This window comes from Camelus bactrianus, chromosome 6 (assembly GCF_048773025.1).
Source record: "Camelus bactrianus isolate YW-2024 breed Bactrian camel chromosome 6, ASM4877302v1, whole genome shotgun sequence".
Taxonomy (NCBI): domain Eukaryota; kingdom Metazoa; phylum Chordata; class Mammalia; order Artiodactyla; family Camelidae; genus Camelus; species Camelus bactrianus.
In genome coordinates this window covers 75,716,123-75,739,336 of record NC_133544.1, presented here as the reverse complement: position 1 = coordinate 75,739,336, position 23,214 = coordinate 75,716,123, and the positions used below count along the sequence as shown (strand labels likewise).

The 23,214-nt window shown below is 46.2% G+C and overlaps 1 protein-coding gene across 1 annotated transcript in view; it reads right to left on the bottom strand.

Moving 5' to 3' along the window:
* The window catches only part of BLOC1S6 (biogenesis of lysosomal organelles complex 1 subunit 6), a 102,099-nt gene extending 89,935 nt beyond the window's left edge, over positions 1 to 12,164 (bottom strand). Inside the window, exons 1-2 of the mRNA XM_074366060.1 lie at positions 12,067 to 12,164; positions 7,186 to 7,271 (exon numbers count right to left, since the gene is read on the bottom strand). The gene's annotated coding sequence lies outside the window, so the exon portion shown is untranslated. The remainder of the gene's footprint in view (positions 1 to 7,185; positions 7,272 to 12,066) is intronic.
* Positions 12,165 to 23,214: the final 11,050 nt, after the last annotated feature.

Sequence of the window (23,214 nt, the reverse complement as noted above, 5' to 3'; positions counted from 1 at the left end):
GCCAATCAATAATACCTGCTCTGAGCCTGGCCATAAATATGAATTTTCTTTTAAGATCACTCAAAGCAACAAGCACAATTTCAGCCAAAGAATATAACCTCCCACAGTTACGGAAAGGACTTATATGGTTAACACCAGGCAATGGACATTTAAGTTTAAAGGTTCCCCTATGTTGGGAAAAATTAAATTATGCTAAGGATAACCAATCTAATAACACTAGGAAATTTGGCTGGGCATCTTACGAGCAATGTGTTTTATAACATCTTCCTTACAGATAAGGATGGGTACAGAACAGACTAAGTCAGATGACCTGGGGATACACTGAGCTGCCCCTAGTGGAAGTTCTTGGCTTAAATTCTTACTTATGACCTTACTAATACTGCTAACTATATTATTTGTATTTTGCCTATTTTACAAAATTGTTGTTTCTTGCATTACCAAATGTGTGACTGAACCTCTAATGAAATAATGACTAGGCAACTTGAAACAGTAGACCAGATAGATATACACTTCTGTATGAGACCAATGATTGTAATAGTGTGACTCTAGCTGTGGGAAGAAGCAACAAGAGGGAATGTTTTCCTGGACGGTAACAGACTAGTAAGACAGGTGGTCCAGAGACTTTTTGCTGCTGTTAATAAAGCCTAGTCCTGTAATAGCACATTGAGCGGCCTATCAACGAAATCCTTGCCTGACCTAGGAACAAGCATTCCCAGCACCGTGGGACAAAATGGTCATGAAATACCTCCCAAACTACGGTCGAAATTTATCACCATGAGGGAGCCCTGCTAACTAAAAATTGGCACTTGCCATCTACCGCTGCTTGGATTAACTCACGAGCCGCTGCAGCCACTGACCTCCCACACACCCTGAAAGGAGTTCAGGATGGACATCAGGAATGAGGCCCTCTATGCTCTGGGAAAATGGGCTGAACAGGCCTTCAGATAGTTAGATATTTTCAGGAGAAGATTTTATGATTCTTGCATCTTCTCCTGTCTAGAAAAGCACTAAAATCATTAACAATGACGTCTGCTCCTGGTGACTAGCAGCAGCCTCTGCCTAAACGTGTACCTGGCTGCACGTAACCTCTTCACTGAAATCATATATGAGTTTTCCCCTGCCTCTTTGGAACAGTTTCTCAGAGTTTTGGGGGATGCTCTCTCCCAGGCTATAGTCCTCATTTTGCTTCAAATAAAACTTAACTCACAACTCTCACATCGTGTGATTTTATTTCCGTCGACAGTTTCCAAGTCTCTCTAGCCACATTTCAAGCACTCAATAGTTTTATGTGGCTAGTGGCTACCACTTTATTTTCAGTGCTGAATACTATGCCATTGTCTGGATGTACCACATTTTACTTATCCATTCACCTACTCAAAGACATCTTGATTGCTTCCAAGTTTTGGGAATCATGAATAAAATGACTGTAAACATCCAAGGCAGGTTTTTGTTTAGACATAGTTTTCAGCTCCTTTAGGTAGATTCCAGAGTGTGATTTGCAGAATCAGATGGTAGGAGCAGATTGTGCATTTTTACTCTGCTGACCAATACGTCCTGGAAACTCACCTCCTTGGTTCTGTGCCTGCAGTCTCTCCTGGTTCTCCTTTCACCTCTCGGCCACTTCCTCTGGCTTCCTCGCCTCCTCCTGTTCCTTAAAGGTTGGAGCCCTGTCCTTCCACCCCATGATCAGCCTGGGGAAGTTCATACATTCCTGGCTTCAACCCCTGGAAAATTTCCTTGGGGAGCAGAAGTAGGAGTGAGACTGTTTCCACCAAGTACAAGTGAAACTGAGCAGGACTCTGTGGAGCCCTCCTGGGTACAAATCCTTCCCGGGTCCCCTATTTCTCATCTGTAGGAAATAGGCTTCATTCAGCCTCCTTGACCATCCCTGAGTCTGAAGGGCAGATTCAAACAGTTGGTAATCAGAGAAGGGAGGGAATGCAGAGACAAGGGAGGAACAGTCAAGAAACAATAGTGTAATGATTAAAGCAGGGTCCTGGTTCCTCCTCAAAGGATATACATAACAGCATGAGTTCTTCTGCAGGAACTGTGGCAGAGGTAGAGGCAGAGGATGGTAACTTCAGGCTGAGTCCAGGAACACCATTGTGTTACCTCACCACCAACCAATCAGAAGCAAGCCACACATCCTGCAGTCCTCACTCCAAATTTTGCCTATAAACTCTCCCCCACAGCCATCAGGGAGTTCAAGTGTTTTGAGCAGGAGCCGTCCGCTCTCCTTGCTTGGTCCTGTAATAAACCTTTCTCTGCTGCAGGCTCCAATGTTTCAGTTTGTTTGGCCTCACTGTGCGTCGGGCACACAAACTTACGCTCGGTAGCACAACCTGTTTGGAGCTGACGTGGCGCCACCTGCCTCTCTGTGGACTTCTTCACCAGAGAGGGGAGAGGCAGCAACAAGCTCACGCTTCCTCCTTTGAGGTGCTTTTTTCTGTGCCCACATGTTCCCAGGGTTTGGGGAGGCTGAGCCTTTTCCTTTCTGCTAATCCAAACTGTGAAGGCAACTAATTATGAGCAAAAGAATCACAGGAGCAGAAAGAAAGAGACACAGTCTGTCCTTGAGGGCAGCGGAGGACCCTGCCGGCAGGGCAGGGCCACACAGCTGCTGTCTCGTTCTGGATCAGTCTCGGCGCTGTGTAGTCACTCTGGCAAGTTACCTCAGTTTCCATGTTTCGGCTAGGGTTGCTGAGTATCGCCAAAGGTGAAACGTGTGGTGCTGATACGGAGCAGAACCCTGTGGCGCCCCTCAACCCCAACCCCACCTCTTATTTGTAGAAAAGCTGAAGTCTCCCAGGCCTCCCTGAGTCACAGAAGAGCAGGCTCAGGTAATTGATTAGGACAAGCCTGCAGACTTTGGAGGATGGCAACGATTCTGATGGCCTATTCTCAATGATTAACTGAGATTATGCCTTCATTTCCCTTTAAAATTTTCATGGCAGAACAGAATCTTTGGAGATGGGGCTCTTTTTGGAGCTGGGGAGGGATGCTGGGTCCACCAGATTGCAGGCATTCTGCTTAAGAGCACCTTTCCTTTTTGTCACCAAGGCTGTTGTCCCCAGGATTACACCCCTGCCTCTCCATCAGCTAGAGACCAATTACTCTCATCTAAGTCTCAAGAGGCAGCTGCAGAGAAGAAACAAGAACTGGTTAGAACCAACGGAGTCCAAGATGATGGAGGATGTGACTCCCAGTGGACCTTGAGCCTCATTATACACTCACTGTAACATATTAGCATGCTAAATGACACACCCACCAGCGCCATGACAGTTGACGATTGCCATGACAACCACCAGAAAAGCCCACACAAGGACTGAAAAGCTTGAACATGAACTGATTGGCTCCATCACACTCAGAAAAAGGACATGATCGCAGAGGCTTCCCAAAAAAAGGCTACATAGCCCGAACTGGGCCGGAGCTGTCTCTACCAGACATCTTGGCTGACCGCTCCCCACTCGAGCATTTTCCTTCCATCTCCCCTTCTGAGCAATAAAGTGGCTGTTCACTTCATCCCTCTGCCTCTGCTGCATGAATTCTTTCATAGCCAGTGACAAGGACTGATATTTTAGTGGGCTTCCTAATTTAGGGGTCTCACTATCTGCTAACAGTGTGACCGGCACATAGCAAGCCTGTAATAGGGAAGAACAAATCTGACTCCATATTAGATCTGTTCCTTTAGTTCTAACCCTGTGCTCTGTTTCCTGTGCTTAATCTTACTGGTTCTGCACCTTTTGTAAAAAAAGAATGTTGTATTTCTAGCCTGAAATATATAGGATAGCCCATCCTCAAGTCTCTGACCATTAAGGGTATAACATTTTCCATTCATACAGAGATAAAAGGCTGCAGAACAGACAGTGACATTTGCCTCCTTGCAGGTTTGCAAGAACATCATGACCTGACCTATGTGGACAGCTGCAAGAACAAAGGATTCTAAAGCCAAGAAGTTTGCAACAACAAACCACACCCTTTTTTAGTATCAAAGGAGCCTGAATTCTGACGAGTAAGATGGTTCTCCAGGACATTAATGTGCCATTTTCTTGGTCTGCTGACTTTCCCAATAAAGTCTTTATTCCTTGCCCCAACACCTCATCTCCCAATTTACTGGCCTGTTGTGCGAAACGAGTTTGGACTGTGTAACAAGCCCTGAACAACTACCAGTTTCTCCTCCATTCCTCGGCCTCTCTAGCCTCCAAATGCTCCCCTCCAGCTAGGGCCAGCCCTCCTAGTGGCTGGATGGGCTATGGGGGCCCAGAGACCTTACACCCTCTGCTCTCCTGCTTCTGCTGAGAGGTGTAGGCTACTGCTGGCAGATGCCTGGGGAAACTGAGGCTCAAGGGCACCATTTCATCTTAGCAGCAATTAAAGGTGGGAAAAGCAAGAGTTCTTGTCCCTTTGGGGACACAGTTAGTTCATTCATTATAAATACACAGCTGAGAAATATGAACCAATGAAACAAACAACTATGCCAAAATCCCACAATTATGAAAAATTTATACTCAATGAGTGGAGGACAACAAAACCACACAAAGAAGAATGTATTTAACAAATTCTGCTAAGGAGTATAGAGGAATCTGTTAGGAAGAATGGAAGTTGATTCATGTCTTTCAATTCCTGTCACACAAATTCTAGATCAGGATATTCTGCAGAATCGTGTAAAAGATTAATAGGTGATGTATGAACGCGTTTCACTCAAACACACTGCAGAAAATCTGCCTCAGGTGCCAGAAATACGCAACATGTGTTCGCCTCTGTTTGCTGCTGTATTCTCAGCCTCTAGAGTGTCTCACAGTAGTGCTCAATAAACATTCGCTCGATGAATAAATTACCATATTTATGATCTGATAAGCACTGTAACAAAGGAAGTTGTTTAGTTTTGTCTAATTCATTGTTTCCCAAATTTATTTGACCATGGAACCCCTTCAGAAAATGCACTAACATCCAAAGAGATAAGAGGAAACTGGTTTGGAAAACATTTTTAGAAGAAATATATATTTATCTTAATTTAGAAAAAATATATATATATAAAACCTACTATTGAAGTAATTTGAAAAATAGAGTGAAAAATGGAAAAGAGTAACCACAGGAGCATTCAAGTATATTTACAACAAAAATAATAAAAATTAAGATAAAAAAACCATTAGAATGAGAGAAACTGTGACAACTGTGACAGATAAAAATTTACTAATAAAATATACAAAGACCAAATACAGACTCATAAAGAAAGCAGACTCCTAAACAGGCAAAGAACACACTGACCAGGCAGTGTGTATAAGAAGGAATTGTGGTCAAGCATTTAAAGGAAAATATTTCATTTCACTAATAATTAAGGAAGTGTAAATTAGCCCACTTCCAGACCATTTTGCAAATGTTCGATCAACAAGCTCTTAAAATCCTGTTTTAAAGTTTACTTTTGGAAGACTTTGAGGAAACACACACTTTGGGACATTCTAGAGTTGCTATAGGTTGGTACAGTCTTCCTGGAGGACAATCTGGCAAAGTTTATCAAACAATACATTAAAATAGCTGTACGTTTTGACCAAATTATTCCCTGCAGAAAAAATTCAAGGGAAAAAAGCCAAAACAAAATGTTTGCATAGGGCAAGAATTCTGAGGGGGAAGGAAGGCAGAGAGAGGTGGTGGGGGTATGCAGACTCCTTAGTGGAAAGAAAGAATCTGAATTACCTGAAGACTTTTTGCAACCAACATCTGCTTTACTCCTTCCCTGAGTTTCTGATACTTTCTCTCCATGCTGTTGCCTATATTCTCCTGGTTAGGAATCCCACTCTACCATTCCACCTTTAACGTTTTTATTTTTTAACTTTATAACTGAAGTGTTAAATGTATTTTAAGAGCGTAAATCAAACATAAATGATCACAAGGTGAACACATCCACGTAACTACCCAGGTCAAGAAATATCACATCAACTGCCCAGCCCAGTCCCAATTTCTGCCTCCATTCTCGCTCCATTATCTTATACCTAACGCTATAAAATGATCTGCCTGGTTTTGACCTTTGCATAATCATTATCACATAGTAGGCATTATTTTATGTCTTACTTCTTTCACTCAACATTATGCTTGTAAAATACATTTAGGCTGTTGCTGCAGTTTTTGTTTGTTTGTTTGCTTGTGTTTTTTGTTTGTTTGGTTGGTTTTTTTGCTGTTAGGTATTCTATTATATTAATATACTACAATTTATTTATCCAGCCTATTTTTTATGGATGTTTGAATTGTTTGGCTATTTACAATTATGCTGTTACCAATCCTGTATACCTCTTAGTGTATATGTGTACACATTTTTGCTGGGTATGTACCAAGGAGTCGGGTTGCTATGTTATAGAGTAAGTCTTTGTTCAACTCAACTTTTTTTAGATAATGCAGAACAGTTTTTCAAAATTGTATTGGTTTGCACTCCCCACAGCAGTGTATGCGGATACCCATGGCCTCACATTTTTGCCAACTTGGCATTGGCAGTCTTTTAATTTTAATGATTTTGGAGGGTAAGTGGTGGTACCTCACTGTGGTTTTAATTTGAATCTTCCTGATGCAAATTAAAGTGAAGTGAAAGTGCTCCCCCTAGTGAATAAAATCTGAATTACCTAGAAGGGTAGTTTGCTATAAGTATTTAGGCTTCCACTGTATCTGGGCCTTCCTCCACCTCTCCTCCTCTCCCAAGAGTCTCTAAGAACGAAACGTTGACCATCTTTCATCAGTTCATTGTCCATTGGATATCCTCTTTTACAAAGTGCCCCTTTAAGTCTTATGCTCATTTTTCTATTGAAATATTTTTTATATTAACTTGTAACAGTTATTTACAGATTCTGGCAGAAATTCTTTGACAGTTTCATGTGTTGTTGCACACACATTTTCCATTTTAAACTTTTAAATCAACTCATTTTCATCCTTACAAAACAGAGACTCAATGCAAGTTCAGTTTGTTTTGTCATACTCAGATATGACCAGTAGATGGCGACCTAGCCTTGCGCCTGAGCCTTCCATTGGCTGTGCCTGATTCTCTCAAAAGATTTTACAAGCAAAGTGAGAAATCAAACTTTAAACCATTACACAGCTAAATGAAACACAGCTAGAACTGGGGGGGGGGGGGGGGGGTTGCTGGTGAGAACAACACATTAATGTCTTTTGCTCATAATAAATGAATAAAAAGGTCTTTACCACAAGGCAGGAAAGACGATGAGGCGAGGAGGCCCTGAGGTGGGCGGGGTACCAATTGAAATCCGTGGAAACAGCCTGAGAGTGACCTGCAGGAAGATGAAAACAGAATTAACTACGATGGGTGGCACGTGGACACGGTTCCTCCGTTCCTCTGTTTACAGAAGGCAGGTGCCCACGAGCACAAGGTCTGAGAGGGGAGAGGAGCAAGGTCAAGGGGAGAATTTTACCACTTTCTTTCCCTGATTCCTCTTTTCAGTTTTGTTTTTATTAATGATATCCTGTGATTGCCTAAAACTGACTTGGTGGGCCTCAAAGACCTGGTGGGAAGCCTGTCTCCCTCTGCCTCTCCTTCCGTCTCCACTCAGGGTGCAGGCTCCCCTGAGCTGACCCCTAACTCTGTTGTGGACAGACCTTCCAGCCTCCTTCCTCCTCCCCAGCCCTGCTCCCCACTGAATGAATAAATGAATGAATGACAAAGTCCTGGCCTTCCTGAACTTAGAACTCAGAGCGCATAAAACCCACCCTCAAAGGAAAACCCCAGGGGAGAATGTGGAATAGAGGTGCAATTCCAATAGGGAGCTTGACGGGGCAGGTGTGATGGGTTGGCTTGTGATGCGCAGTGATTATGAGCAAGGGGAATTATGAGGACGTTTAGTGGACAGGAAGACGGGCCCGAGGCATATTTGGGATGTGGTGAGGTGACCCCTTCTCTCCAGCCTTCACAATGGTCATTGGCCAGAACACAGAAATATCAAGCCAGAGACTCAGCTTATTTCCTGGGACAGCCAAGACAAGATTTCCAGCACTGTGGGTGTCACCACCTCTGATGCCCCTGAGACTTGAAGCAAAGCCTGGCACATTTACAAAGTCGAATGAACTCACTGGTACTTTTCATTCTCACCATTCAGAAATGCCTGCAGGTTGGGTTGCACCCCTGAAACTCTCTCTGTCCCACATTTATTCAGACCCAGCAATACCTGCCTTACAGCCCATGGACATAAAGAGAGGCTTTTTCTCTTTTGTTTTCTTCACTGGGGATGATTGAGCAAGTCGGGTTTCTGAGCAATGTGGAAGTTCCAACCCTCCCAGGATTTCACACTTGCAAAGGCAAAGGACCTTGCATCACGCAAAACTCCTGGCACTGGGGGCTGCCAGGGTAGGTGCCCAGAGGCTGGGGACTGGGTGGGACAAGAAAGTGCACGCCCGTGGGTGGGATGGGTGCCCAGGACCAGGCTCCGCTCCTCTTGGGTCTGTCTCTAAAGGGGGATGTTTAGGCTAACTGCCCGTCTCCTGCCTCCCACACTGATGGCACCCACAGCCCGGGTGGGAGAGGATGCCAGGCAAGAATGCACATTAGTGTCAATGTTGTCCCTTAAAGTTTGGGGCTTGGAGTCTCCCCCTATCCCCTGGCCCAAGTAGCATTCAGTGGTTTGCTGGAGTTGGTTTGTAATGCCTGTAAGAGCTACTTGTTAAATTTTCAGGAATTTTGCAAACCAGTTGTTAAATGATCATTATTTTAACAATTAGATTATAGTCTCACTAGAGAATAAGTTATATTTTTAAAAAGCAACAAATACTTAAAACTTCCTGATTGTTTTACTGCATTTTGTAATGACACACGCTTTTGAGGCTGTCCACGCCTCCTGTGCCTGCTTACTGGGAGTATCAACCACAGTGTGCTGCTGCCCACCTCCTCCCATTTCTGTATTCGAGAAATCAATAAATGCAACCAATCAGAGCTTTTTGCCCCAAGTGCCTGTTACACAGTTGCCAGAGCACCCCTGTATCTTGCCCACAGCTCTGGGGACCTGGATGTGTGGGGGCTGGGAGGACGGCCAGCCCTGGGTTTTCCGCCTGCTGCTGCCTGCTCTGACCTTTTGCCAGGCAGACAGGGAGGAAGGGAGGGGAGGAAGCGGAAAGACACTGGGAAACACCCTTGGCTCCCCTGGAACACAGAAGGGGAGAGCCTGGCTCACTGGCAGGTGGGCAGGACTATCTGGAGGAACTCAGGGGAGAAAAGCCTGGGATGTGAGGAGGGTGATGAGTAGAAATGAAATACGTTAAGCGACAGAGTGGAAGAAAGGGTAGCAGCCCAGGAGGCGTGCCTGGAGAAGACAGAAGAGAAACAGAATGTGGCATCCTTGTGGCCACAAAAGGGAGATGAGCCCAGAAGACACAGAAGTTGAGCCCCGTGGAGCTGGGGTTTTGGTGAAGGCCTGCAGAGCTGGTGCCTGTCCTAGGCTAGAATGATGGGGTAATGATGGGGAGGCTGGAGGAAACAGACAGGAAGTCACCTGCTCCCAGTCCTGATGTGGCAGCTTCTGGGGCTTCTCCATCCTCCCTGACTCCCTGACTCACTCGTCAGCACCCTCCTTAAAATTTCCCCAGGGCACACCTGACCACCTCTCACCATACACTCACCCCCAAGGCGTCCAAAGCCTTCTATTGCTGGAAACACCCCTATTGCTACCTCGAGCTGGTTGTCCCACAGGCACCCGAACTCCTCACCTAGTCCTCCAAACCTGCTGCTCCCCACAGGTTCCCAACTCAGGAAGGTGCCAAACCAAGATGGCCTCCTTGGTCCAGCAACCCTCACAGCTCAGGGGAGCCCCCTCCATCTCTCCAAACCCCTCTTCCTCCCCCACCCTGCCTCCCTGGCCTCTGACCACTGCTTCCCAAACTTAAATGACTTTTTCTTTCATGTGCCTCACATTTTGAAAGATGCCTGTAACAGTGCATGTATTAAAAATATCACCTACCCTTAAAGTTGCATATACAACTTCCAATCAAAATTTCACCCATTAAACACCCACTGAGCAGTGCCGGGCCCAGCAGGGTACCAGGTACGAGGGATTCAGAGGAGAGCAGGGCCCAGTTCTGGTCTTCCAGGGCTCAGGGACTTCTTAGGGAAAAGTCACATAAAGATACAATAAATTGTAAGAGTGCCCCAAGGTAAGGACAACACAGGATGTGCACTTGGTCCTACTGGACCCTGGTGGTAAAACTGCCAAACCTAGACATCTGGGCACCCTCCTTGCTGCCTCAGTATCCCTCACTTCTCACGTTCAGTCACTCCCCAGGTCCCTGGAGCACATCCCCTCTCTTCCACAACCTCAGCTTGAGTTTGGTTCACCACCCTCTGCCACGTGGACTCTTGTCTCCAGATCAAAGCCAAAAGGGGATTCCTGGAGCACAAAGCTGACCGGGTCATTCCCTTATGTAAACCTTTGGTGGCTCCCTATTGCGCTTAAGATAACGTCCAGCCTCTCGTTAGCTTGGCTTCTCCGCCCTTTCTGATCAAACCCACATTAACAGTAGGATCATTTCTCACTTACTTGTTCACTTAACACCAATTTAATTGAACAATTACTGGGCGGCAGGCATTGTGTGGGGCACCAGAGTCCTGAGAGGACATGGTGCTCACCACTTCCTCTCCTGGAGCCTGTGGCCTAGCAGGGGATACAGATATTAAACAGACACTTGGACAAATGCTTATCATTGTGATGATTGCAGGAAACAGAACATTTCCTCCTCGACTCCCTGCTTTGACCACAACTCCTGGCAGTGCCTGCCTCCTGGCCCTGCCTAGGCTGTTCTGGCGGTTCTGTCTCCCCAGATGCAAAGATGTGGCCTCTCCTTCAGTTGGAGATCTTTGTACGGCTATCCCCCAACCCCTTCCACTTCCGCCTCAGATCAAGGTTCTCTCTTCTCAGGAATCTTCTCTGAACCTCCCTGTGGTTCCAAGGTGGCTCGCAGCCCCAAGGACGCTGAGTAAGGCCCTGTGTCCTCCAGGCGGAGCACAGGGCTCCTGTGAATGACTGCTAGTTCCTCTTGAGCCACGTGTGAGTATTTGCATTAAAAAACTTTTAATTATAAGACTATTTACATTGATTTCACGTATCAGGAAATGCTGGAGCTGAGTGCTAACCAAGGTAACAGAGAAATACTTCTTAAAGCAAGATGCTTGTGAAGCCAAGAACTTTTAGGGTGACTGTGACTTAGTGAAGAGGGGTGAGTCACGGAGGGAGAGGTGGCTATAGGGTGAGGGGCGCCTGCCATCAATCTGGCTTTCTTTGCAGGGGGGCGAGGGGGCAGGGGGGTCCCCATCTTTCCCACGGGCTCTCAGCCCAGGAGCCCCACTGAATTCCTGCTGTCACCCACCACCCTGCGCCCGGAGCCCAGTGTCTGTCCCTGGACTTAGCTCCTGTGGGCTGAGAGAGGGGCGCCGGGAAGGGAGGAGGGGAACCCCAAGGGGGCGGGAGCTGCTGGACCCTCCCCTCCTCCCCACATCCTAGCGCTGCTTGGGGCAGCCTCCCGACCGGCTGGGCTCCCGCTGGGCCTTGGGGACCACGTCCACTGCCCACCTCCGGAGTCCCCCGTGTCTGCCTGGGCCTTGCAGCTGCGGGCAGGCCCAGGAGCAGCAGAGGTCGGGTAGGGAGGCGAGCCTTGTCACTCACCCTCTCTGAAGAGCCTTGCGTCCCCTCTAGAAGAGGCTTTGTGCTGTCTGGGAGTCCCCCACCCCCAGCATCTTAGCCACAGAGTCCCCAGGCTGCTCCCTCAGCCTCCCCCTCCCTTGGAACCGTGGAGTTGGAAGATCACCGGGTCCGCGCCCTCCCCTTCACAGCTGGGGGAGCCGAGGTCCCGAGAGGGAATGAAGTGCGCGGGTAGGTGAGGGCAGCCTCGCTTCAGAACAAACAAACAGGAAAGGCCGCCTCCTGGGCCTCTCCCAGCCCGGCGCCCCTCTGCTGAGCCCTGCTGCCGGCCTGTGGGGGGGTAGCTTGTCCCAGCTTTCCCAGCTAGTCGAACCCGGAAGTTAGGCCTCCAACAGATGAAACTGCCAGGAGTCACCGCCGCCCCACCGGCCCCTCCGCCCGCACCCACCTCCTTCCTCTGCCGCTCTGCCAGCTCCGCGTCAGGGCAAAGCTTGGCCCAACCTGACAGGCTCTCCCAGACGGGGGCCCGGCGCAGGGGCTGCGCACTGTCTCCGAGGCCGGACTCACCTGGCTGAGGAGTGGCTGCCTGACCGCCTTAAAGAAGGAAACTCGGCCCAGGTGTGCCCTGTTTACCTTCCCGGCTCACTTACGCGGGACTCTCCCCGCCTGACAGCATGAGGCCCCGGCGCCTTAGCCCAGCCCGCAAACCTTCCCCATTCCGGCCACAACCTGCCGGTCCGGCCTCATCTCCTACCACCGGGGACCCCACACTCCTTCCTGCATCACACCGTCCTCCGGGCCTCTCTGGCTTATAGGTGCTGTTCCCTCTGCCGTGAACACCTTTCCCTGCTTCTCCCTATGACGAACTCCTCACTGTTAAGACCAACCTCAAGGACCATCTCCAGGGATGGAGGGCAAAGCACAGTGGTAGAGCACGTGCTTGGCATGTGCAAGGTCCCAGGTTCAGGCCCCAGTGCCTCCGTTAAGGAGAAAAGTAAAAACATAAACTTAAATATATATATATATATATATATATATATATATATATATATATTTTTTTTTTTTTAATATATATATTAAAAGAAGACCAGGAAAAAATATCTCCCATCTTCTGCACAGATGTCTCCCTCCTCCTCCACCTCTCCCTCCTCCTCTTCCTTGTGCCTGGAGCGCTTCTGTACCAACTTTATAGATAATAAAGAAAATACAAGGTCATGAATCTCTGTCCCCACCAGAGTCTCAATACCTCAGGGACAGCAACTGTGTCTTTATCTTCAAATTCTTGGAGCCCAGCACATAGCAGACACTCAAAAAATAGAATAAACGGCTAAACAAAATCAATATATGGACTCTGTCCAGAGCTAAATTAGGAAGCAAGTCCTAACATTACATAAGGATCCCCTTCCAACTCATTTATTTAATAAATGTCTATTGAGTATGGCAGTGTGCAAAGCACCGTACAGACAAAGTACTGGGAAGTCAAAGCTGGAGCAGGCACAGGAGCTTACATTTTGGAGGTACAGACGAGGCAGAGTGTGACTCATAAGGAAATGGCCGGCACTGAGTGACCACTGCTGTCATAGGCAGGCCATCACATTTAGTCCCACAAGGTAGGCACTTTGATTAGTCTCCTCAGTTTTACAGATGAGGAGACTGAGGCTTTCAGAAGTGGGAAGACTTGCAATAGTACAACTAGTAAGTAAGGGAGGCAGGATTTAAACTCAGAGCCCACACACCCAAAGAAAGATCTGGTTTAAGTGTTTTATTATCTTAAGTGGTGGCCGTCAACCTTGTCTGCACACTGCAAACACGTGGAGAGTGTAAAAAGCACTGAGGCCCACCTGGTCCCACTCCAGAAGTCCTGATGTGCTTGGTCTGGGGTGCAGCCAGGGCTGAGAACTCTGCTCTAAGTGGGGGAGTCTGGTCTCAGGTGTGTGAGGTGAGACCTACCTGCAGCAGAGATGCTCCCTGGTGGGGTCAGGGTCCTGGCTGTGGAGACCCTGAGCTTTCCTGTCCCCTTGGGAGGGGACCCAGACAGTGTGGACAGGGCTGGTGCTTCCTCCCTCACATTCTCTTGATGTCTCACCAGCTGTGACCTTCCTGTGGCACTGGAGTTGCCACAGACACCTTAGTGGGGAAATTCCATGGTTTCCATCAGAGGTGGCGTGGGTTCTCCTGGATGCCAGCCAGCTTTCGGTATGACGGAGCCAGTAGCCATGAGCCATGGGTCATGGTGAAGGCAGCTGATGTGAGGACCCTGGGTGGGCAGCTTGTGGGCTGTGGACCTGTCACGGGCTGGAAGGGACTGGAAAAACACCACGCACCTCACAGATCCCAGGAGGCAGGCTCTGTGGGGCAGAGGCAGCAGAGCGGGGAGGGCTCCTGGCTCCTGGCTCCTCATCTGACTGCTGCCCTGGACATATGCTGGACCCCGGGCACTTGCAGGCTCCAAGGGATCCCCAGAGCCATCCTCAGATGGCATGGCTGCAGCCAGCAAAGCTGGGGTTCCCCTTCTCAGGCCCAGGCAGTGACTCAGGGACAAGGATGGAGAGCAGACAGTGACCTCAGCTCCCTTGCCCACTGGGGAGCGGTGACCTTGCCCCAGAACCCCATCAGGAGCACAGAGAGCTGGGCCAGTGGGATGGAGGTTGGCAGTGGGGCACATGTGTGTAGGACACACAGGACACCGCCCCCATTGGCTGACTGCCTTGAGCCCTCGTCCCTCACAGAGGTGCTGTGAGCATCATTTCATTGGGTCCTCTCCTCAGTGCTTGCGGCAGGTGCCATCCCTTCCCAGCTTTTCAGATGCTGGGAGCATGGGGCTCTCCCAGATCACATGGTCCTTCAGTCAGCAGAGCTGGTTCACGTCTGGGGGCCCAGGGTGAGCAAACTAGGCTACCTCTGAGATCTCTCCCAGTGCTGAGAATTTTTTTTTTTTTAACTTTTAAAATGAATTTACTAAAGAATGATCTTATGATGGCAACATTTTATTTGCTTTTAAAATTTTTTTCTTCAAGCTTTTTTTTTTTTTTTACAATCTCACCTTTTTCTGGGTGGAGGGAGGTAATAAGGCTTATTTATCTATCTTTAATGGAGTCACTGGGGATTGAACCCAGGACCTTGTGCATGCTAGGCACACACTCTACCACTGAGCTATACGCTCCTCCTGGTTTGTTATTGAAAGAAAAAGTTCTATTTCTTTATGCTGTATAATAAAGGTAACATAAGAAGGCACAGAGTTACAGGCTTCTTTCTACTGGAATTCTCTGATAGTACAGCGCAGTGTAGTCATTTCTGCAATGCTTGAATAAATTAAGAAAATGTCTCTTTTATGCTTCTCTTAAAAAAGTGATGAACAGTAACAGGGGATGATATAAAAAAGGCCATTTTTTTCCTGTTCATTCTGTAGTACCAGAGCCAGTATTTTTACCATCACAGGCTACAGCTGTCCTGCCTCTCTGACCCTAAATCTAGATGAGTCTTGGGCTCTCTGACCATAAGGCCCTCACTTGGGATGGCCATGTCTATTCTTCTAATCTGGGGGGCTGGGATGTGCCCTGTGGCTTCCCTGCACCACAACCACGTGGAAGCGGCTTCCTTCACACTGCGAACAACTGGGTAAGACACCAGAGGGGCCACAGCAGAGGGTGGCCTCACCCCCAGCCTGTGCTTATTTTTAAGGGCAGAGCTCCTGTTTGCTTTACTTTTGTGTAAGCCCCCTCCCCCATCACCTTTACATGGCACATGGCAGATGCTCCTTGAGTGTTTTCCGAATGATTCAACCCAGGGACGAATCCTTTTGCAGAGACCTGTGCCACAATTGACCTCTAGCATACCTAATCTCCAGGTTTTTAAATATTCATTTATTCAACTAATGTCTGTGATGTGTGCCGATTACATACCAGGCACACATGCCAGTGGCTAGCGATCCAATAACAAGCAAAAAAATCGCTCCTCATGGCATTCTAGTTATGTGGGGGTGGAAATTAATCAGTTTCCCAATTACACATAAAATGACACTATGAGAACATTACTGAAGGAAAGGGCCACGGGACTATGGAAGTGCTGGCAAGAAAGCCTGCCCGGGGCTCAGGGAAGGCTTCTTGGAGGAAGAGGCTTGCAGAGGTTCCACCCACCCATCCATTATGGACCGCATTCCAAAGCCGGCTTAACAAGGCGCCGGCACACACTGCCTGCTCAAGTCATTTCCTCCAAGGTCCTTCAGAGCAAGAGGAAAACCGACACCTCTGACTACACAGCCCTCACCCAGTGCCATACTCAAACTTTTAGGTGTAAGTTTTCCAGTTAAGGGGAAAAAGACTTTTTTGTTAGTTTATGCAAAGCAGCTTAAACTGAAATTGACTTCCCATGTGCGGATCAGGTTGTTTTTAGTAAAGGGAATGAGCCAGCTCTCCAGGAACCTCAGGGACGCACCCAGATTGCCCAACACCACGGGGCTGGGCAGCCCTGGCACCTCCCAGCCCCTTCCCCTCTCAGTGCCAGCTCCTCCGGAGCCAGGGGTCCACAGGGGACCACCCAGATGGAACCCTCCCGGGGTCCGCTCAGGGCGAGGTCTAGGGCAGGCCTGGAGGAGTGACCCTCAGACCAGCCACATGAGGCACACACCAAACTGTCAACAGTGAGAGGTGGATGGTGACCGTGCCCTCTGATGCTGTGCCTCTAAGAGCCCCGCCCCTTCCCAGGGCTCTGAGCTGGTAACAGTAATCCTGCAGGCTCCGGACATGTGCTGCCTCCCCGCCCTCTGCTTTCTTCCTGGCTTTCTGCTCTGGTCTCCTTTCTCTCTCCTGTCTTCTTTCCATCTCTACTCCCTCAGTGACTTGGGGTGCCAGTGGCTCTATCACAGCCCTGACTTTTCTCTTGACTGTAACTCTTGTCTCTTACTTAGAGCTTCTGAGAGAGTGTGACCAACATAATAAGCCTTTTCAAGCCAGGGCCTCGTGGGGCTTTGAGAAGGGGACTGAAGGCCCTGCAGCCCTCTAAGATCTGATCTCATCTCCTTCCCATCCGTTCTCCTTCCTGCTGAACAAACTTCTTCCTTTTGGCTGTAGAAAGCACTACTCCATCACCCGCAAACCTTCCTGACGCTGTGGCTTAGAACATAAACTGTGGGCTCAGTTTCCCAAGCTTTGTCCTCCAAAGGAAAACCCGTTCTCTCCCAACATGCCTACTGGCTTTCAGGCAGGCTGTGGTCTCAGCTATGGATTTTGAAGCATCTGTGTTGATCTCTGTTCTAGACCAGAGCTTCTCAAACCTTAGCTGTGTGTAATAACCTGAAAAGGCTGTGTGTTGAAACTCAGAATCCTGGGCCTCCCTGACAGAGACTGAGTTTCAGTACATCTGGGGAGCAGTCCCAGGGTCTGCATGGCTCCCCGGGGATGCGGATGCTGCCAATTCACGCCACTGCACTTGGAGTAGGGCAGCTTTTGCATCTCAGTTCTCACCCAGAGGCGAGGACCTCCTGGCTTAATGTGGGCGAGGAGGACTACATGGAAATAATGAGGGATGAGATAGCTCAGTGAAGACATTTCTAAATACTAGCCTACTAGTATTTAGTGCAGGTTTCTCCCCAAGATGAATCCCCCTTTGCAAAGCAAGGTGCTGAGGAGCTAGGAAACACCCAGGTCACCCAGCTCTTGACTGGCAGAGCCTGGAGTCAGGTGCTGACCTGTCTGCTTGCCCACTGTGTCCACCATGAAGCTGAATTAATGTAAGATTTGACCATTACTGGCAGAACCACTGCCGTCTGTCCCGGCATGGGTGGTCAGCTAGTGTCATCTCTGCAGAGAAATGAAGATGTTCCCAAATGCATCTATCTGTGTGGAGCCCCACACCTGATTACTCCAGCCCTCCTCAGGTTAGGGTGTTGGGATCCGTGTGATGGAACAGGCAGCCAGGGCAGCCTGGCCAGGAGAGGGAGAGGCACGCTCACCTTGAGTCTCCACACCCCACCTGGCCCTCCCGGCTCTCCTGATAGCAAGAGTTTAAGGGACATTTCAGGACTGGTCGACATTACGGCTGGGTGAGAATCCCCCACTGATTACCAAGTGTTTCAAAGGAGCAGGGAGCTGCAGCACAGCAGTTCTCAAAGTGTGGTCCCCAGACCAGAGGCCTCAGCCTCACCTGGGAACTCGTTAGAAACCCAAATACTTCTGTCCCACCCCAGAACTACCAGAGCACACACTTTGGGTTTGGGGCCCAGCAATTCACATTTTAATGTGCCTTTCAGGAGATTCTGATGCACAGTTCAAATGTGAGAACAGTATTTCTACTGAAAGAACCAGCCAGATTCCCGGTGTCGTTTTGGGAGGACTTGGTTTGGGGACATGGAGGGCTCCCTGCTCTCTGGGTAGGCTCTGACACCCCCGAGGCAGAGGAGCTGGCCAAGCGTATACTAATCCTGCTGTAAAGTCAACAGTACCTTCTCCTGCCTCACTCGGTTACAGCCTTGCCCTGGAGAGGATTGACGGCGGGTTGGTGTGGTTGCTATGGTAACCCTTGTATTCTGCCCAGGCCCTTCCTCTGCGGGTGGTAATATCTGCATCACAAAGACACTAAGTAAACCCCGTGTCCGGACTTGCTCCCAGGTCTCTCCACACTGGAGCCTGGGGAAGCCTATTTGTTATCACTGCAGGGACAGACTCACCTGCAAGTCCTGGCCCATTTGATCTTGTTGGTGTGTTTCTTACAATCTTCAGTACCTTCCAATTTCCTGTTTTCAGAAAAGAAAGCAAGTAAAATGACATATATAGTTGTGGGGAGATTACGCCATGTGGTGGAAAAATTATGCCAGCCTCTGTTATTTCTTAAGGTGAGATAGAAAATAAATGTGGAGCAGATTTTTTTTTGGATGTTGTAATTCACATACCATAAAATTCACCCTTTTTTAGTGTACAGTTTGGTGAGTTTTAATTTAAAAAGTAAACCGTACCACAAGAGCACTTTCTAGGGGGATAGAAATGTTCAGTAGGTTGTTTTGCATGATGGTTTCATGCGTGCAGATAATTTTTAAAACTCTTCTAACTGAATCATTAAGACTTGCTCAGTTTATTATATCTAAACTATACCTCAATTTAAAAAATAATTTAAAAAGTAAATGGTGGTTCTTCAAAAAAAAATCTGAAACAAAATTTGAGAAATGTTCAGTGGTTGACTCAATGAACTTGTCTGCAAAATAACAAGCAAACAATAGGTCCCATTTACCTTGTGGTATGAATCCCCTTCTCGTTAATGTTGATAAAGGAGAATTCAGATAAGCAAAAGCATTATAAAATAATGTGAGCAGATTACTTTACCTGAAGCAATACAACCTTAACAAACACCAAGAGAACAGTATCAATTTCATGATTACACACAGCTGAGAAAAGGAACAATCACGTGTATTACTTGATGTAAATACCCAAAAAATGGAGTTTAATTTTTTAAACAGAATAGCCTCTCTCCAAATAAGCAGTATCTGATTACACATGTATTATAAGTCATACCAGGTGAATGAGCAAGTCGGTTTTAGCGTGTCGGCAAGAGTTATAAAATTGGGGGTTTTCCTTAATTTTATTCTAATTTTCATTTGAAAATTGCACAGAGGCACAGATGCACAGAGGCAAATGATGTAGTAAAACACTACCAGAACAAAAAGAGAAACTAAGCCTTAGTTTCTAGGGAGAAATTACATAATTGCTTGAGGCAACGTTGTATGCATGGGGGGGGAAGCTATTATAAGGGATAATTACCAGAAAAACCACCCAATTCCTATAACTCTCTTAGGTACAGGCACTCAACTTCACCCCCTTTCCTTGTTCAAACCACGTCATTTTGGAATATGTGATGTGCTTGTGGAATGTAGTGATTACTACATATAGACAGTTGTTTCTAAGGACATATTTTTATAGCCTACATATAAATAATTATTTTTGTTATTATGTCTTTTCTAGATGTAAGACCAACTCTGTAGGCATATAGGCAGGGATTCTTATCTTTAGGTAGGTATTGTGTAGGTGAGAGTAAAGGTGAGTTGCATTTATCTTTGGGTGTGTTCGTGCTCTGGCAAAGGTTTGTAACTTGGGCGTTGTGAACCAAAGGTGCGCCAATTACCAGAAGTAGGTATGTGTGAATTCCAAACAGGCAACGTTCTCACTCATGAAAAGAATGTAATTTTTAAACACATGAAGAGCTTTCCACTTTACTGTGATAGTCATTTTTTTTTAAAAGAGAGAAGGGAATACTTATTGAACAACTAGCACATGTTAAACACCATGTTAGATGCTCTATTATCCCACATCATCTTCACAACTAACCTGAGCAGGTACAAATCAACCCAGTTTCATAGACCAGGAGTCTGAGGTACAAAGCAACACAGGTAGTAAGTGGCAGAGTGGTCTGATTCCAGAGCCTGTCATTTCGTTCTCTACCACAAAGTCTGCACTAAAATGCCAGAGAATTTCCCCAAGAAAATAAAAAATAATGGTGAATATTTAATTAGACCTCACTCCAGCTTTAAGTGATACAGAGTGACTTTTTTTTATTCAGAAAGCTTATTTTACGTCTTTTTTTTTTATGAACGAGTATTCACATCTTATTTTTATGAAAGAGAGAATTATAGGTGTTTGTTTCAGGCTCAAGGCCAGAAAGTTGAAAGGACTCTGGGCTTTAGCTTAATTGCAAGCTGGAACAATATCTGGAAAAAACTGGAACCAACAAGGGAAGGGCACTCCTTCCCTGGGCTCCATGAGGCATCTCCTGGTTCTCCTTCCGAAACTATTTCTCTCAATCACTGTCTGGGACCAAACCCGTCCTCCATGATAACATTCCTCTCTGTTCAGTCTTTATATCACTTTAGATGCCCTCTGCCTTCTGCAGGCAGCTTCACCCATGCCCTGGCTTTTACATCCCTTGAACTGTCTCCAGCTCACACCCCTTTCCAGTTTTCTTAGACAGCTCCCTGGGCTCTCCAGTGGACAATTTCAAAGGCTAACTCATTCCTTACCTCCCCATCCCGTGAACATTCCATTTCCTCCCTCCTGTATTCCCTGTCTTGGCACCACCACCCACCCAGCTACCTGGGTGAGAAGTTTGGCAGTTATTTCGGACCTCCCCTAGGAACATCCAATAAGCCTTGAGGTCTTCTCGTCAATCATGTTTCTTGCCATTCCCTCTGCCACTGCCTTGGTTAGTTATGGCACTCACCTGTACCTTGGACCACTGGCAGCAGCTGGTCTCTGGCCTCCAACCAAAGTTCCTTCTGGTGCGCACCCCACCTCTAGCTGATATAGCCAACACTCCATTAAGGAAACTGTATTATCTCCTTCTCCATCTTCAAACCCATTTCTGGTTCCTTTGTGCCTAGAAGATACTAGCATAAAAGGCCCTACACACTTCACCCACCCCACCTTAACGCCAATATTAAATTCCATGTACTAAACCACTCCAAGTTTACAGAAGATGTGAGATTTTAGCCCTCTTTGCCTTGGTAAATTTCCTCTAGTTCAACTGCCTTGCTGACTTCTAATTATTGTTTTTTGAAGAAACCAGGCTTTCAGGGAACCATCTTCCTGGGGGAGTCTTCCTTTGTACCATGTGCTTGTTTCTGTCCTTGCTTCATTGTCACTGTACTGCTTGGATCTGTTCACAGGTGCGTCTCCCTTTCCCACTTCAGATCCTTGAGGCCAGCACAACACCTACCACACAGTGAATGGGCAATGACCGTATGACTTCCTAAACACTTAAATTATATGAAAATGTCATTATTGTAGTTCAAATTTTAAAAGTTCAAAGTCCACATCCAAGAGAATCTTATCCAGATCGAGCTCTGCAGAGACAGCAATCCTACTACACAAGCTCCTTGGGAATCACTTTCATGACCACATATCCATCACGTACTCAGTACAACAACCTAACAACCAAATGCAACAAGTGAAACTTGGATTCTGGACTTAAAAATACAGTTATAAAGGACAATTAGAGGAAATAGAAATGGATTTTATGTTAGGTGACAGGACTGAATTAATGTTAATTTTCCTAGGAATAATAATGATATAACAGGATGGTATGGGCACAAAAAACAGACATATGGATCAATGGATCAGACTAGAGAGCCCAGAAACAAATCTACACACCTATGGTCAATTAATCTTCAACAAAGGAGGAAAGAACATACAATGGGAAAAAGACAGTCTCTTCAGCAAATGGTGCTGGGAAAACTGGACAGCAGCATGTAAATCAATGAAGTTAGAATATTCCCTCACACCAGACACAAAAATAAACTCCAAATGGCTTAAAGATTTAAACATAAGACAAGACGCCATAAACCTCCTAGAAGAGAACACAGGCAAAACATTACCTGACATAAATCTTAGCAATGTTCTCCTAAACCGTCTACTCAGCCAATAGAAATAAAAGCAAAAATAAACAAATGGGATCTAATTAAACTTATAAGCTTTTGCACAGCAGAGGAAACCATAAATAAAACAAAAAGACAACTTATAGAATGGGAGAAAATATTCCCAAAGGATGTGACTGACAAGGGCTTAATTTCCAGAATATACAAACAGCTCATATAACTCAATAAAAAAAAAAAAAACCCAATCCAAAAATGGGCAGAAGAACTAAACAAACATTTCTCCAATGAAGACATACAAATGGCCAATAGGCACATGAAAAAATGCTCAATATTGCTAATTATCAAAGAAATGCAAATCAAAACCACAATGAGGTATCACCTCACACCAGTCAGAATGGCCATCATTCAAAAGTCCATAAACAATAAATGCTGGAGAAAAGGGAACCCTCCTACACCATTGGTGGGAATGTAGTTTGGTGCAGCCATTATGGAAAACAGTAAGGAGACTCCTTAAAAAACTGAAAATAGACTTACCCTATGATCCAGCAATGCCACCACTGGGCATATAACCAGAAGAAACTCTAATTCTAAAAGATATATGCACCCCAATGTTCATAGCAGCACTATTTACAATGCCAAGACACGGAAGCAACCGAAATGTCCATTGACAGATGACTGGATAAAGAAGTTGTGGTATATATATGATGGAATACTACTCAGCCACAAAAAAGAATAAAATAATGCCATTTGTAGGAACATGGATGGACCTGGAGATCATCATTCTAAGTGAAGTGCATCAGGAAGAGAAAAAAAATACCATATGATATCACTTATACATGGAATCTAAAAAAAAAAAAGATACAAGTGAACTTACTTACAAAACAGACAGACTTACAGACAAATTTATGGTTACCAGGGTAAAGGGGGTGGGGAAGGATAAATTGAGAGTTCAGGATTTGTACATACTATTATATTTAAAATAGATAAACAATAATGTCCTACTGTATAGCACAGGGAACTATATTCAATATCTTGTAATGGCTTATAATGAAAAAGAATATATATATATATATCACTATGCTGTACACCAGATATTAGCACATTGTAAATCAACTATACTTCAAATAAATAAATAAATAAATAATAAAAGAGCATAATATACAGAGAGATATAGCAAATGTGGCAAAATGTTAACTGATAAAAAGTGTGATTATTCTTTGTACTAATTTTTCCACTTTTCTG